We start from the raw sequence: 16,695 nt of genomic DNA on the forward strand, positions 1-16,695 counted from the left end.
TACCGTCTAAACCACGTCCTGAGCCAGAGAGGGGGGACTTCACAGGGATTTACAGTTGATGTCATGCATACAATGACAGTATCTGTCCCGGTTGCACTCTCTCCTTCCCCCTAATTGAACTCTCAAATTAGTCACCACAATATCATACGAAGAATGAAATAAAAGAGACTGAAAAGGAAGCCTATATTGTTATCTCGTCTTTTTTGACAAGCAATGCATGACCCCAAATTACTTCAGCAGCTTTATCTCCAATTTGCTCATCAGATGGAGCCCTGAGAGACTCTAGGGGAGCAGGACGATACCGGGTGTAGTGTGGGTACCATACTGTAGTTAACAAGGTCAGAAGAAAATGCTGTACAACCATAGCATTGACGTTGGCGGCGTGGGGTGGAGGTTAAGGACGGATTCCCAGAAGGAAATGATGAAACTTTGGAAAACTTTGACGACTACATAGGGCAGCTACAAAACACACATTCCTTAGTAGTGCACTTGGAAAATTCACCAACTAGACCAATCCTACATAAGACAAGTTTAAATATATTTTAAAAGATTGAAATAATCCAGAATGCATTTTTTGACCACCACAGCATTAAAATAAAAATTAATAACAAAAATATATCTAGAAAATCAATAGATGTTTGGAAATTAAGGAACACTCTTCTAAATAATCCACGCATCAAAGAAGAATTAAAAAAGACATTAGAAAGTATTTTTGATGGAATAACAATGAAAATACAACATATCAAAATTGAACAATAAAGTTGATGATGTGCAAAGAGAGAAATTCATAGCTTTAAATGTTTATAATAAAAAAAGGAAAATGAAAAGTCAGTGATTTAAGCTTCTTCATTAAGAAGCTAGAAAAATAAGAGTAAACACTAATGAAGTAGAAGGAAGGAAATAATAAACATAAGAGTAAAAATTGACAAAGTAGAGCACAATATGGAGACATAATCTAACAAAGCCAAAAGTGAGTTCTTTGAAAAGATTAAGAAAATTCATAATTCCTAGCAAGAATGATCATACAAAAAAGGGAAAACATAAGTACTAAAAACCAATACTAAAAACGTAAGAGGGGATATCATCACAGACATTACATATCCCACAGACATTAAAATTATTTTTACTTCTAAAAAATATATTTATATTTATTTGAAAGAGAGAAAGGGAGAGAGAGAGAGAGAGAAACATCAATGATGAGAAAGAATCATTGATTGGCTGCCTCCTGCACACCCCCTACTGGGATTGAGCCTGCAACCTGGGCATGTGCACTTACTGGGAATTGAACCCTGACATCCTTGTTCATAGGTCAATGGTCAACCACTGAGCAACACTAGCCGGGCAACATTAAAATTATGAAAATGTTATGCCAACAAATATGTCAATGTAGATAAATGGGAAAATTACTTGAAAAACACATAATTTTCCAATATAGACACAAAAATAAATGAACAATCTGAATAGCTCTAAATTTGCTAAGAAATTTAATTCATAACTAAAGACCAGCCCATTTAAACAACAAGAAAAAAACAAACCTTGGCCTAGATGGCTTCACTGTGAATTCTACCAAGATTTTAAAAAGAAATAACACCAAACTACACAGTTTTTCAACATATTAGTAGTCATAATGCAGCAATATATTAAAAAGGATACTTATCGTGGATAAGAGAAATTTACCTTAAGAATGCAAGCTTGGTAAAGCAGAAACTTATATGGTCATCTCAATAGATGCAGCAAAAGCATTAGGCAAAATTCAATGTCCATTCACAATAAAGAAGGTAGATTTCTTGATCTGATAAAGGTTATTCATAACCATATAACTAACATATTGTCTAATGATGAAATAATGAAAATAGATCTACAAATATACATTCAAATTGTTTGGTGAATAATTATGACAGTGGGGGATAGGAAAGTCTTTTTAATAAATGGTACTAGATCAACAGGATATCCATAATGAAAAAAATAATAAACATTGACCTCACACTATACATAAAAATACGTTGAAATAAATTTCAAACTGAAATGTAAGAGCTAAAAGTATAAAGTTTGTAGAAGAAAATATGTGAGGATATTTTTGTAATCTGAGAAAGCAGAATGCAAAAGGCAATATACATACAGTAAAAGTAATAAATTGGCCTCCGTCAAAATTTAAAACTTTCATGTTAAAAATGAAAAAGGTAAGCCACAAACTGGGGAATATATATATATCATCACAGATATTGAACCCTGTATACACACACACACACACACACACACACACACACACACACACACACTAGAGGCCCGGTGCACAAAATTCATGCACGGGTGCAGTCCCTAGGCCTGGCTGGCAATTGAAGCGTGAGCATCTGGAGTATAAGGGCAGGTCCCAGCTGACCTCTGGGCTCTGGGCCCCAGGGCCCCTACCCACCCCCCTCCACCTGAGTCATCGGGCCCCCTGCCTGGCTCACTCAGTGCCTGGGAGCTGGGAAGCAGCCCCACCCTCGGCCGCTGCTGCTGGTCTCCATCTGTAGGGCGATCAGTGGAGCGATTGGACCTCACTCGCACCTACCTTGGCATGGTGCCACCCCCTCACCTGCTCCACCATCCCGCCGCAGTCCCGCTCTCATTGGGGCCCATTGGAGCTGGCAGCACCTCCACTGCAGCCCACTGCCAGCGCTGTGTCGCTGTCGCCCGCTGTGTTCCGCGCCTCCCCTTAGTGGTCAGTGCACATCATAGTGAGCAGTCAAACTCCCAGTCGAACTCCTGGTCGAGGGGACAATTTGCATATTAGGCTTTTATTATATAGGATATATATTTGACAATATACTAGGGCCCTGTGCATGAATTCATGCACCTTGAAAGGAACTGTGGGTTGCGAGGTTGCTGTGGGCACAGGGGCGGGTCTCGGCCCATCCTCTGCACCCCCACCTGGCCCCTCCCACTACAGCTACTATCCCCTGTCTGCTGGCAGCCCCACTCCTGTCGTTGCCGCTCCCATGAGCTGATGGCGCCAGCCCTGCTTGCACCTGCTGCCAGCGCAGAGCAATTGGGGCTGATGCCAGCAGTGGGTGCAAGCAGCGGCTGCTGCCCCAATTATCCCTCAGGATCAGGGGGAGGTGGAGACGCCCTCAGGGGCGATCAGGGCCGGCAGCCGCCACTCACACCTTCTGACAGCACCGAGTGATCAGGGCCAGCACCAGGCATCGATAGTGGGTGCAAGTGGCAGCTCCAGCGCTGACAGTGGGTGTGAGCAGGGCCAGCACCAGCAACAGGTGCAAGCGCCTGGTGGGACCACAGCGCATGGGGAACAAAGAATTTTCAGTAACCACCAGAGGCTCACCCCGATGATAGAAACCAGAGCCCTGCCTTGGTTTGGTGCCCCTGCTTACCTGCTCCACCATCTTGCTGAGGCCAATGCTCGCCATGTTCCATGCTCTGCTGCCTGCTGCTGATGCCTGCCATGTTCCACGTGTGCCCCCCTGGGTGGTCAGCGCACGTCACAGGGACTGGTTGTTCAGTTGTTCAATTGTTCCACCATTCGGTCTATTTGCATATTAGAGTTTTATATATATAGATATTAAACAAAGGACTCATATCCAGAATATATAAAGAACTTAAGTCAATAATGAAAAGAACAAAAAGAAATTAAATGTGGAAATTGATTTAAGCATGAAAACATGCTTAACATCTTTGACATCAGTGAGATAGCACTTAACACACCCGAATGGCTAAAATGAAGAAGAATGACAAGTGTTGGTAAGGATAGGGAGCTACTGAATATCTTATATATTGCTGGGGGCAATGTAAACTTTCAACGACAGTGGAAAAGTATTTAGCAGTTTCTTACAAAGTAAAATGTAGACAAACCTTTTGATCCAGCCATTTCACTCCTAGGTATTTGCTGCAAAGAAATGTAAACATATACCCAAAAGTAACATTTGTATAAGAATATTTATTGCAACTTTATTCATAATGGCAAAACATCAAAAAGAATTCAGATGTCCATCAGCAAGGAAACGGATAAATAAATTATGGTATATTCATAAAATGGAATGCTGCTCATTAATAAGGAATGAACTAGTAATTCCCACAACAGAATGGATGAATTTCAAAAACATTATGTTGAACAAAAGAAGCCAGACACGGAAGATTATACTGTATGATTCCACTTCTGTGAAGGTCAAGAAGAGAGAAAACTCATCTATGGGATTAGATAGCAAAATAATGGTTGCTTTTGCCTGACCAGGGTGGTTCAGTGGTTGAACATCAGCCTATAAACCAGGAGGTCATGGTTCAATTCCCAGTCAGGGCACATGCCTAGGTTACAGGCTTGATCCCCAGTGTGGGGTGTTGCAGACGGCATCCTATCAATGATTTTCTCTCATCATTGACGTTTCTATCTCTCCCTCTCCCTTCCTCTCTGAAATCAATAAAAAATATATTTTAAAAAAATAGTTGCTTTTGTGGGTCATTAACAGGAAGGGGCACAGGAAACTTTCTAGATTTATGACAGTGTTCTCTATCTTGAACATTTATCAAAATGCATCAAACTAACACACAAGATACGTTTATTTTATTGTATGTAATTGTACCTTAATTAAAAGAAATTTTTAAACCTTTCAAATTGTGATACTCAGTACATTTAACTACCAATGTTTACTGAATTTCCTGTTTAACTCCCAGACATGAATACTAATTATAACAACATTAGCCATTGCTTAGTGAACACCTACTCTTATTTTTCTTTCAGGTGGTACACCAAAGTACTGAGTGACAATTTTGATTATTCAGTCATTCAACAAATATTTAGTCAGTGCCTACTATGTAGGCACTATTCTTGAGGTTTGAAATCTGTGAGCAAGAAAGACAAAAAATTAATTTCTGTACTCATGGAAGTTAGATTCTAGTGTGTGTGGAGGGAGGTGGGGTGGAATTCTGTCTACATTTGTGATGTTTGAGGGAAGCATTGGGTTCTAATTAATGTCCCTAGGTGACTCCTCCTCTCTTACCTCTACTGTGCCCTGTGGCCACCCTACCACCATACTAAGTGGGTTCCTTTATGCTTCTGGGACTTGGAGTATTATTATCCTTATTATCATTATTGCTTGGAATGCTTTCCTTATCCTCACTTTTTTTGTTTGTTTTGTTTTTTAATCTTCACCGGAGGATATTTTTCTATTTATTTTTAGGGAGAGTGGAAGAGAGAGGGAAAGACAGAGAGAAACATCAATGTGAGAGAAACACATCAATCGGTTGCCTCCTGCATGAGCCCTAACCAGGGCCCGGGCCAGGGAGGAACCTGCAACCCAGGTACATGCCCTTGACCGGAACCCTTTGTTGGAATCAGGGACCCTTTGGTCCGCAGGCCGACGCTCTTATCCACTGAGCCAAATCGGCTAGGGTTATCCTCACTTTTTTTCACTCATCTTTCAGATTCTGGTTTTTCCTTCATCTTACACATGCAGAGCCAAAACGCAGGTTATTGCTGTTGTTTTCTTACCCTTAATAGGAGGTACAGCACTTGAGCCCTTCTGCCTGTGATGTTGAGTTTGGGGTTATTTTTCAACCTTGTGAAGTTACACAATCTGAGGATCCCTTTTAAAGCTGTAAAACCATTCTCCCTGGTTGGCCATAACCAGTCCCGGGTCAGGTCAGGCTTGACTCATGCCTATAAATTTTTCGCCTTGCCTTTGGACCTAGCTTATTTGCCAGGGAGCCTGTTTATAGGGAGGCCACTGCAGGGTAAGTGATAACATCACATAAAAGAAGGCTACCGTTGATATCCTCCATTACCAGATATAGAAAATGCCCTTTTAATATTTTGTGTGTCCTCTTTCAAATTTCTGTTGAAATACAGCAATTTCTCAAAGAGGCAGCTCGGGGAGTTGCTGCTGAGTTGAGCTTAGAATGTACAAATGCTTCCTGTAGCTGGTCTATTCTCTTGGTTCCCAGGAGATCCAGTGTTTCAGACATAACTCCTTGTGCTTCCGGCTCGAAGACAGACCAAGCCAGTGGAGCAGGAAAATACCCGTCATGTTTTCCTTCAAATACGCCCCCTTGCAGCACGCCCTGGTACGGCAGGTCAGCCGAGGGCAAGGCCCGCAGAAGGGGAGATCTGTTATTCTGGGATTGAGAGGGTCTTTTCATCTCTGAGGTCACCCAGTGGCGTCACTGGAGGTAGCAGCATGGAATGTGTGTCTTGCAAAAGGTGACAAGCCCTTAGAAGGGAATTTGCTTTCTGCTGAGCCTTTTGTGTGCGGCTGCTGTGGATTAATCCAGCGCTATGCACAATGCTTGCCTGTGTTCAGCAGACACAGCACTCTGGTTTGAGCAGGCTTTCTCTTGCAAACCAGGGCTTTTGTGCCTCTTGCCTCACCTTCTCTACAGTGGTTTTGCTCTGCCTCGGAGCTTGGTGGTCCAACACTTCCCAGAGGTGCTTGAAAACAATACTCTGGATGCAAGCCAGTTGTCAACCCAGGCCAGGACAACTGATATCCCCTCCGTGCCAACTCTATGACCAACTTTCCATCAGGCACCAGGGCTGCTGCAAGGATGAGTAGGAAACCATCCCTCTCCTCACATAGCTCATAATTGAGCCATCTCTAGGGAAAGAGGGATGAACTTGACCAGGTCAGTTGGGGAAATCTTCATAAGGGTAGGGACATTGGTGTTGGTCCTTGAGTGATAGATTGGATTTTTCCAAGCCAAATCATTTATTAACTACCTAAAAAAGGCTTTGGAAATAATCCTATTTGCCATTTTAGGATTATACTTGTTTGAAATTTAAAAAAATGTATATATGCTGTAAATGCTTGTATATACATACAGACTAGCTTTAAAAGGAATATATAGTTAGAGACAAAAAGATGTATGTAAAGAAAGATTTTTAAAAGCAGTTTTTGATTTCAAGCATAAATAGGACAAAAACCTTAAATAGCAAAGAAAAACAACCCTCTTGTTTTTTAGACAAGTGCTAATTAATGATGACAAAGATGCCCCAGAAGACATAAGGTAGATCCATAATTATGTCTTCCTGAACAAAGTGTCCCATTCTCCTTGCTCTGATGTGTCTACTCCGTCTTCACTCTCACCACTCTGCATTCTCACTGGTGCCGTTGATTTCAGCTGCCTTCCACACTGTGGTCCCTTCCTCCAGCCCAGATCCCCCCGATCTCCAGACTGGGCTGCAGAACATGGCCACATGGACCGTCCACTGACCTCCAACTCCATCTTGTCTAAAGTCAAAGTCATCATCTTTCTCTCATGAATATGGTTATTTTCCTGTGCCCCAGCACAGAAAGCTTTATTATTATCCTCTCAATATCCCCCAGGCCCTCGTATTCAGTTGTCATCTGCTCATGCATAGCATGTCCTGATGTTCATGTCCCTTTGAACATTTCCCCCTCTTTGCCAAGGACATTCTATCCATTGATTCTACATCTGCATAATCCAAAGAGGGTTCAGTTCTTTCTACTTCATTTCTACAGACCTCCCAAGAGTGGAAACAGCTTGCACTGTAATTGTTTGCTTGCATATTCTTTTCAGCTTAGACTGGAGGAGACCCATCAGGAATAGGTCTGTTGCTTTCATATTTCTTTGGCTCTACCTCAAGGCTTTGTTTCTGGTGCAAAGAAGGACCTCTAGACAACTTCTGGTAATTTATTAAGAGCTACACTGAACCGAGAAGCACACGGAGAATTTTACATCCATAATCCCATTCTGTTATGTCAACATCTAAAGTCAGCATTCTTATCCTTGCCTCATAAATGGAAATTCAGGTTTGTAGAGGCGAATGGCCAGCTTCAGATCCCTCAGTTAGTATGTGATGGGAGTAAATGTGAAAAGAGGTCTGCCTGAATCCCAAAGGCTGCATTCCTAATTGCGACATCATTCTGGTAGTAGGAAAAGGAGAAATTAAGGGAGTTCCTCCTACCCTTAAAATGAAATCCACCTCCTTTTTCTCACTGGGTAGAGCAGATTCCACCCAAATCAGCTCATTGGAGCTTGGGGTATAAGTATTTATCACATGTCCTAGGCCCTGTCTTTTGTGGTGGACAGAGCCATTCCAACTTCCAATTGGTCTCATTAAAGAAGGGGATTGTACCTGTCCCTTATGAAGTAGATGCCAGTAAAAGAATTCCTAGAACAGATATGATAAAGGGTATCTTAGAAAAAGCTCAGGTTGGTCTATGAAGTGTATAGTTTTGACTGTGACATAGCAATGTGTTATCAGATCTAGTGAGACTTTCATCAACAATGTTGTGTGCATGGGGTGAAGTGATTTCTAGTTATAGAATGCTAACTCCCTCCCTTCTACATCACTGTATTTTAACTACCCCTCCATGACTCTCAGACCACATTTAATCCAGAATGGCCCAGAACACGTGAGAATATGAGAAATGTGCACAGATTTCATGTGTGTGTGTGTGTGTGTGTGTGTGTGTGTGTGTGTTGGTGTGTGATATCAATAACCTGCAGAAATGTTCACCCTGCTAAAGGATTAAAGTATTTATGCAAACATTGTACTTTGCTTCCACACACACATTCCAATAATGATGTAGAAGAAAAATGGAGGAAAATCATAATTGAGACCAGTAAATGACAATTGGTAGAACACTTGTGTGGATTGCTGACAATGAAATGCGTTGTTTACATACTCTACAAGTGGACAGAAACATATATGGCTTCTACTACGTGCTCACTTAGCTGAGAAAAACAGTGGCAGCCTGTTGATGAGGCCATAAACTCTGGCTGTGACTGGGAGAATACTGTTTGTTGGCTTTCAGGTTTTCACTTTTTTCTTTACCATTAAATCTCTGGTGCCCAATAGCTGAGACTCAATAAGAGTTTGTAGAAAGAACATGAGAAGGAATGGAAACATTTTTTAATGAACTCCCCTATATGAGGAACATTGTTTAGTGTGATCATTCTTTAAGTGTGCTCGATTGGGCTTCCTAGATCAGAATCGCCATGGGAAAGATGAGAAAGCCTTAGCCCTATCTCAAACCTAGAGAATAATCATTTCTGTCTCTGCTTTTTCATAAGCTCCCCTAGTGATTCTCATGTCCATTAAAGATACAGAGCCACTGCTTTAGGGCACAGATTTATTCCTTGTAACCCTGACAAAAATGGTTTCATCTACTTATCAAGAGTTCTTGCTTTTTAGTCTTTATGCCTCTTTATTCCTTTGCAATACACTGTTTAATGGCAATGCTTAAGAGAAATGATATGGGAGACAAGCAAATAAGGAAACTGGAGTCTCGGTTTGCCTTGAGTAATCTCTGATGAATGAGACAGTAGCAATGTCAAATAAAGTGTTGTTTATGGATATAGTTTAGATCCTGTCACCTGGTGAGTCCTGAATAAGTATTGAGTTATTAAATTTTTTTCCCCAGTTAAATCTGTCTCCCATAAACAGAGTATGTCGAATTTTGGATATATAACGCTTATTTATTCACACATTTATTCCATTCAACAAAATTTCCTGAGTACCTACTATGTGCAAATCACTGTAGAGGGCGGCAATAAGACATGGACCAACTTTTAAGATAATTAAAGTCGCCCTAACTGGTTTGGCTCAGTGGATAGAGCGTCGGCCTGTGGACTGAAAGGTCCCACATTCGATTCTGGCCAGGCCATGTACCTTGGTTGCGGGCACATCCCCAGTAGGAGGTGTGCAGGAGGCAGCTGATCAATGTTTCTCTCTCGTCAATGTTTCTAACTCTCTATCCCTCTCCCTTCCTCTCTGTGAAAAATCAATAAAAATATATTTTTAAAAAAGATAACTAAAGTCTATTAAGGCACTAGGAAATGCTCATAACTATGAGATAATGTGAAATGTGCCACCAAAGATTTTCTGATAAAACTCTCTGGTATTTAGAGAATAGCTTTGTTAAATGTAGGGAGGAGGGGCACGGGCATCTCTACAGAGGACTCCTCATTTGAACAAGTTCTCAGAGAATAAGTATGATGTGGACTTCTGAACATGTGTGGGAAGGCCATTCCATTTAAGAGGAACATTGAAGGTCAAAGTCCAGAGGCAAGAGTGCCCATGACCCATCTGAGGAAGAGTGCAGTGTGTTAGAAACATAGCTGTGTGTTTTGAATAACCCTCACCTTCCTATAATTCTCTCCAGTGGGAGCGTGAGTGGGACCATGAATATGATGAGCTATACCTTCAGTAATTATGTTAGATAGCAAAAGGGTATTTTCAGTTGACTTCTCATTAATTAAAAGGAAGATTATCAGGGTGGGCCTAACCTAATCACATGATCCTTTTAAACAAGAGACTTTTTTGCAACTACTGATAGTAAAGGAAGTCAGTGAGATTTGAGCATGAGAAAGATTTGAATGACTGCGGGATTTGAGCATTGAGAGGGCCACATGACAAGGAATGTGGGTAGCCACTAGCAGCTGAATTTAATTTCTGGCCAATAACCAGCAACGAAACAAGGACTTCAGTCCTACAGCCTCGAGGAACTGAATTCAGCTCACAACCTGAATGAGTTTGGAAGTTGATTCTTCCAAACTATGAGCCCATCCTAGTTGACACCTTAATTTCAGCCTTTTGAGACTCTGAAGAGAAAACACAGCTGAGCCTGCTGAACCATGAAATCATAACGGGGTGTTGTTTCAAGTAGCTCAATTTGAGGTAATTTGTTATATGGCAATAGAAAATGAATACAGATTGTTCTAAGGGAAATTGTGGGCATGAAGGACCATACTGGAATTCAAATTACAGACTACAGGACTCGATTCAGTAATCTTTTGTGCACTATAAAAATGATTATGAGAGTAAAACATAAAAATAATAATAGTAATAGCTAACATTTCTTTGGTATTGATAATATACCACACAGGGTGCTAAGCATTCAAATACATAAACTCATCTTATCCTCCCATGAACACTGTAATATGGTTACTACTATTACTCTGTTTTACAAATGTAGGCAATGAGGCCCAGCGAAATTCAATAACTCGCTCGGGGTCACAGAGCTAGTAAGTCGTAAAGCCAGGATATATGAACCTCATAAACTAGTCTCTTCTTTAGAAATAAAATGGTGATTGGCATAAATCTTTAGGAAATTTTTCTAAGGGGCCATTTAAGTAGCTCAGGTTTAAGAGGATGTAGGTGTAAGCAAGAAAAGTGGCAGTGGGATCTGAGAGAAATGTCAAAAGCAGACGTGAAAGCATGGCATGGGCTGGATGTTTGCTGAGAGATTTGTGGCAGAGAGGAATCAGTCAGATTAAAACAATTTTTTTAGGCATGGGCCTGTCGTTAGGCATTTTGGAAGAAATTTGCCATTCCTGTAAATAACATGGCTCAACTCTTTCCTCCTTCTCCCCCTCTTCCTTCCCTGTCTCCCCTCCCAATCCACATTCAAAGTTAAGTGCCCTTCTGTAAATAGGTTTGGTAATATCACTACCTTAGCAGAGTCTGTGTGAAATTTAATTTGTTTTCTTATATAATGATCATTAAGTTTCTCAAATTATGTGAGCCATAGAGAGGGAAAGTTAAGCCATTACAAAAGATTTAAAATTATCATCTAGCATCATGCTTAGTGACTATTTTAAATAACCACACAGTACAGTATGTTAGGTCACAGTGGGGAAAATATAGTTAAGTCTCTAACAAATTAACACATCAAACTAAAATAAGTGATGTCATTTCTGTGTGTGTGTGTGTGTGTGTGTGTGTGTGTTTCTGTCTTGTACTGTTTGTTTATTTTGTTTTCAGTTATAACATCAGCCCAACTTTAAAAAGAAGAGCAATTGAACCAGTGCTCTCCTGCGAGGCAACATTCTGCAAAAATTTTTCTAGACTTCCAAAATGTAATAAAAGCAATTCATAGAAAAGACATCTCTGTATAGAAACATACATTGATGGGAATGTTAATGATAAAGATGACTGATGATGATGGTGGTGGTGATGTTGGTGATTGATGTGATAATCATGATGTTAGCAGAAGTCATTAGCTCAGCTCCTGTGCAGAATGTTTGAATACATTATTTCGCTTAAATATCATAATATTCTCTGTATTTTCTCATATCTAAATAGGAGGTTGTTGGGAAAATTAAATAAAATAATATATCAAGTGCTTAGAACACTGACTGGGCACAATAGATTATCAATAAATGCCAGGCCAATTATAATTGGAGCTCCAGGTTATAGGAGAGAAATTGGAAGCTACATGGGATAAATGGCTTGCCCAAGGTGAGAGTGATGAAGGCAGAATTGAGGCCAAGCAGCACTATAATAGAGCCAGAGTCAACAACTATGTTGCCTAAAGTATCCATTGCTACCTAACTCCCAAACCCAGTTGGTGAGGAAGCTATCCGAGGGTTATGGGGCATGATTAAGCTGACAGATGGTATGAATGTAAGACAAAAGCTGCACCCTTGATAGTTTTCCATTGCCATCAATTATGAAAATGAGTGAATAGATTATTTAAATGATCTCAGATGAGTAAATTATTCAAAAAGCCTCTCGGAAGGCTTATTTCTAGAAACTCCTGAACTCAGTGAAAAACCATTTTTATTTTGCTGACAGGGCCATCAACTCTTCTGTGTTGCAGATGAATGCAGAGCCCTGAGCTCCTCTGACAGAAGGAGGAGGCCAAGGAGGGTGGGAGGGAGGCAGGGAGATTGAGAACAGGGGCCTGTAGGCCCAGCACTGCAGGATGGAGATGGAAACTTCCGTGTGTTCTGTGGGAGAAAGCTGTTTTCTATGCTCCCTGGAATGCTGGATTCCTTCAGAGTGCCACAGGGGTCTCTGAGCCAGCAGGGGTTACCAAGGCAGGATCCAGCTTTAACCAGAGATGGTAACGCTTTATCTGGTGGCTATATTGGTGCTCTGAGTGAGGTTTATTTGGAGGAAAGATATAATATTTCTAAAATAATTTTGAAAATGAGTCAAGTAAAGGGATTGACTTTAGTGAGCTTCTGAATAAGCTCAAATTGGTTGAGTACCTATGACATGCCAAACCTTATAATATTGGCTTTCATATTTATTATTTCACTTTAGTTACATGATAACCCCGTGAAGCAGGTGGTATTCTCTGATTTATGAGTAGGGAAACTTAGAGATAATCAGAAACATTTCTTATCAATAGCTGAGACAAGATTCAAATTTAGGTCTTGTGAGTCTCCAAGTCTAATGCTCATTGCGCCACTTGTACAGTTTCTAGGATAAATGATGGAAATTTTCATAAAAGAGTTAGAGATTCTTGTGGATAGTATTTACCTTTGAAGTTCAGTGGAGGGGAAAAATGACAATAACTAGCCCTTTAAATAGACTCAAATCTTACCCTTTAGGATAAAGAACTACTATGAATGTCTGATGTGATTAAACTACCTGTCCGTCCATTTATTCACCCATCCACCAAGCCAGTCATCCAATGATCAGTCATCTAATAAACCATCTGTCTGGCCATCCATCCATCCATCCATCCATCCATCCATCCATCCATGTATCCATTCATCAACCCATCAATCAACCCATCTGAACAACTGTCTTTTCTCTATCATCTGGTCATCCACTCTTGAACCCACCCACTCACCCACTACTAATCTGCTTAGCAAGTATTTACCAATAACCTACTCTGTGCCAGACCTGTGGTAGGTATGGGTGAAGCAGAGGTGAAAAATACAATATCCATGCCATCAGGAAGCTCACAATCTGTTGGCAGAGACAGAGAAATGGACTTTCAATTACAACATAGTAAGAGGACTGCTGATAGTGTAGTTCATTAAGCCTTGAGCACCGGGCTCCTTACCCAACCTGGGTGCTATGAAAGGAATGAGAAAAGCTAATGCATGCCCTTGTCCTCAAGGATGAATAAATCTTTATTCGAAGGGTGAAGGTCATCTGACCCACTGTATTGGCTCAATTACAAACATGTGAGGTCCTCATTATTTTTCTTCATTTCATAATTCACCTGGTTAGCAGCAGCTGAGTTACTTCCCACCCCACCTACAATGACCAGACCTCAGCGGTCTGTCGTTTGGACCTGCTTCCTGCTTTCTCAGCATTGTCTCTGTCAGTCTCTGTTATTTTCCCACCTGCAGGCTGCTGGTGCAGACGGGAATGACATTGGTCTGTAAGAAAAGAGACAGAACAGCGAAGCGCTCCAGCCCAGCAGTCTGCTTCTGGCTACAGGTGGCTGGGTCAGGCTGCCTTCTGGAGCTGCAGTTTGGCTTTCTCAGCTGTGCTATTGGCAGCGGTAGCATGCACCCCCCTATGCTGTTTTTTTTCTGTGTGTTTTTGGCATTGGAGCCTGGCTTGGGCCAGAGGGAGAGGCAGAGATAGAGAGGGATTGAATATTCCCAGCATTGATCTCTAAGCTGTGGAAGACTTACTGTACTTTCTAGACTGCCAAGATCAAAACATTGGCCACCTGATAACTTGAGATAATGCCCCACCTTTTATAACATAATTAACAATAAAAATAATAATTGCTGTGCCCTGGTTATAGCCTAGGGACTGTATTATGCATTACTTTCATCTCCCTTTAACAGACATTCAGCCTAAGTAAGATCCCCTATCCCCCCAGTTTATATGTAAAGAAACTGAGGCTCTGAGAGGATTGATGACCTTTCTCAAGGTTAAAGAGCACGTGACGCTGTCTAAATTCCAACTCAAGCCTGCCAGATACTAAAGTCCATTTTCTTTCTATGACACCATTTGGTAGAGGTGGGGGTTCTTTGTATCAATCAGTAGTGAAGGCTGTCATTGCATTAATTATGAAAACTACATTGGGAGCCCCTCATCCCTGTATGGGGACATGTCCCCCTGTGTGCAGGAAGGGCTATTACAGGTGCACAATGCCCTCACTAATGAGGCTCCTCTTCCTGAGCTGAGCTCAGAGCATCCCACTGAGCTGCACACAAATCTGCCACATAATCAGTCTCTTGCATCTTTGGGCAAAGCCAATCAGCGTTCTTCTTGGAACCTGAAGGTATAAATCACCCCCCACCCCCCTGCAGTAAGCTGCTTGTTCGTTCTTTATTACTCCACCATATGGTTCCTTATCTGTAGTCATTGTCTTTTGAAAACGTGTTTTAAAGGACATTACAATCAGATCTATAGTTCTTGGAGTCTATTTTCCTTCCATTTGAATTATAATTTTGCAAATTTGAAAGACTGAATGGACTTGTTTGAGAAGGAAGTGGGTAGGGACTGAACCAACTGATTTCTCTCAGTGTGCAAATGAAGTCTATTGGAAATGCATATGAAGGAAAAATCCGAAGCTGAGAAAAGACAAGGGAATCAACTTTTATTCCCTTGAAGGGATTTGTAGAATGACTTGAAGAAAACGATGGCCTCTTTCTTATGTTGTGTCTAACTTTTAAGTTTAAAACATACCATCTGGGTTGGAAGAATCCTGATTTTTCATATCATCCCCCACCGCGCTGATCTCTAAGTCTGCCAGAAGATTATAGCTAATGGCATTTTTTTTTCTTGCCTGATGAAAATGTGCTTGAAGAAAATAGGACAGGCAGATACAAGGTAGGAAAGGAGGGCAAGAATCAGATTTGGATATTGGATCCTGACAACCACTCTTTCTGTAGGGGCAGCAGGGATATTAACCTCCATTTAACAGGGGAGGACACTGAGATTGGGAGAGGATGGGTGACTTCTTCAAGGCTCCTCAGCAAGGACCATACACACTCTCTCTCCAGATAGCATTTGAGTTGGTAACTTGAATCAACACAGAAAGACTTCTTGAGTTTTGTTACTAAAATGATACCCTAGTTTTGCATTTGGGAATTGTCAATGCTTTGAAACTGGGTAAAGATTAAAAAATATGGGACACCCATCAAGTTATACAATCAATCAACCAGGACAGAGGTTGGAGACAAGGATGTGTCTAATGCAAAGTTTCCAATTCCAAATCAGTGCCAGAAGATAAGGGGTTGGCAGTTCCATTTGTAATTTTTTGAGGAACCTCCATACTGTTTTCTATAGTGGCTGCACCAATCTGCATTCTCACCAGCAGGGCACTAGAGTTCCATTTTCTCACCATCTTCGCCTGTACTTGTTTGTTGATTTATCAATGGTAGCCATTCTGACAGGTGTGAGGTGATATCTCATTGTGGTTTTAATTTGCATCTCTAGGATGATTAGTGATGTTGAGCAATTTTTGCATGTTTATTGACCATCTGTATGTCCTCTTTGAAGAAGTGTCTATTCAGGTCCTTTGCCCATTTTTTAATTGGATTGTTTGTCTTCCTGGTGTTGAGCTGTGTAAGTGCTTTATATCATTTGGAAATTAACCCCTTCTCATATGTTTAACTGGCAAATATGTTCTCTCATATAGTGGGTTTTTGTTGATGGTTTCTTTTGCTGTGCAGAAGCTTTTTAGTTTGATGTATTCCCATTTCTTTCTTTTTTTTCTTTGTTTCCCTTTCTCTGGGAGACATATCAGCAAAAATATTGCTATGAGAAATGTCTGAGATTTTACTGCCTAAGTTTGCTTGTAGGATTTTTATGGTTTTGTGACTTGCATTAAAGTCTTTTATTCATTTTTAGTTTATTCTTATATATGGTGTAAGTTGGTGGTCCAGTTTTATTATTATTATTATTTTTGCATGTGCCTGTCCACTGTTCCCAACACCATTTATTTAAGAGACTGTCTTTACTCCATGTATCCTCTTGCCTCCTTTGTCAATATTAATTGACGATAGAGAGATGGATTGACTTCCTGACTC

The 16,695-nt window shown here is 40.9% G+C and overlaps 1 protein-coding gene across 2 annotated transcripts in view; it reads left to right on the forward strand.

Moving 5' to 3' along the window:
* GRIN2A (glutamate ionotropic receptor NMDA type subunit 2A) overlaps positions 1-16,695 on the forward strand; it is a 371,825-nt gene that overhangs the window by 259,163 nt on the left and 95,967 nt on the right. The window lies entirely within an intron of this gene.

The sequence above is a fragment of the Myotis nattereri genome (genome assembly GCF_964212035.1).
Source record: "Myotis nattereri genome assembly, chromosome: 4".
Taxonomy (NCBI): domain Eukaryota; kingdom Metazoa; phylum Chordata; class Mammalia; order Chiroptera; family Vespertilionidae; genus Myotis; species Myotis nattereri.